Source organism: Apis mellifera, linkage group LG2 (genome assembly GCF_003254395.2).
Source record: "Apis mellifera strain DH4 linkage group LG2, Amel_HAv3.1, whole genome shotgun sequence".
Classification (NCBI taxonomy): Eukaryota; Metazoa; Arthropoda; class Insecta; order Hymenoptera; family Apidae; genus Apis; species Apis mellifera.
In genome coordinates, this window is record NC_037639.1 from 1610393 (window position 1) to 1611908 (window position 1516).

The 1516-nt window shown below is 21.8% G+C and overlaps 1 non-coding gene across 1 annotated transcript; it reads left to right on the plus strand.

Annotated features, from left to right (window-relative positions):
• The first annotated feature begins 523 nt into the window (after positions 1 to 523).
• Mir3757 (microRNA 3757) lies at positions 524 to 652 on the plus strand. Its single transcript, NR_039451.1, has one exon. It is a non-coding gene; the product is annotated as a microRNA 3757 (primary transcript).
• The last annotated feature ends 864 nt before the right edge of the window (positions 653 to 1516 follow it).

Genomic DNA, 1516 nt, shown 5'->3' on the forward strand with positions numbered 1-1516 from the left:
AGATTTCTTCTTATGGGGTTATTTGAAGTCAAAAATCTATGTCAACAATCTCACAACCACACGTATGTTACAAAAGGAAATTAAACGCTGAAATTTAGCCACAATTATGCAGAAAAATCATGAAAAATTTCGAGAAAAGGGTGTGTATGTGCCAACAAAGCCGTGGAGGCTATTTGCCCGATGTGTTATTCCATAAATAACCCTATCCTATGTACTTTATGATTCACTTAAAAAATAAATATCTAAAGACTAAAAACTCTCTTTTATATTTAATTTAAATCTTGCGTTAATTTTGAGACACTCTTTATAATAAACTTCTTCTTTACTTCCTTCATAATAAATATTTTATAAATAATTATGCTATAATTTTTTCCACGTGTTTGCTATTTCATTATACGGTATTTCTATTTCTGTAAAAAGATTGCTTATTGAAACAAAATAATTCTGAAAAAAATCAATCATTTTCTGTATGTTTGCGCGTGCATTCATGTCTACGTATGTGTTTGTTTCTTGATCGGATGTTGGATTGGTAGATGTGAAAGAGAAAGAAGAACTGACTTTAATATGTCTTCTATTATTAAAAATGCATTTTTGTAATCTAATCTGCATATATTGGAATTATTTTTTCATTTTCTTTAATATTTCAAGTATAATATTTCAAGTATTATTATTTCAAATTTATTTTTTTGATGTTATTCTATTATATTTTCAACCGAAGTGGAAAAACTATTTGTTTTATGTAGTTTTAGAAAAAAATCGCATAATCGAGTAAATATCTGATGATCTTCATTATATTAAATTCAACCAATTCAACAATGAAACGTAAAATTTAAATTTAATATAATAGCACAATGATGATTAATTAAGAAATATATATACATAAATAATTTTGAATATCTCACAAATATATTTCATATAAATGAAAAAAATATATATTAAAAAATATAAAGATACTATTTAAAAATTTAAACTATAACTTTCATAAAACTTTAAAATTATTTTAAAATTAAATCTTTATCAAGATAATGAGCTTTTTGAAATCATATCTGAAACATTTTTTTAATACTTACAGAAATAATAATTCATCTTAATTTTCAAACTTATAATAATTTACAAAAATATTATTGTTATTATATAAAATTTCGTCTATATATATATATATATATATAGTTAACGTGTATGTATATATAACGTGTTAGCAATTGTCATTTATGAAGTGTTTCTATAAACATACACAATGATTCAAAATAATTAATAATGACATATTATCATATTTATTACTTATTATTACTTATTATTTACTAGTATTTATTATAAAGAGCTTGGACATTCCACAGATATTTCATAATAATCTCATTAAATAAAAATATTATTGTAACATGTCATTGTAATTTCGATCATCTAATTTCATATTTATTTTCATATTTTATGGATCCTTCGAAATGTCCAATTTTACTATAGTTAGTTTAATACTATAGTAAATATTAAATTTAATGATCTATTAATATTGTTATAG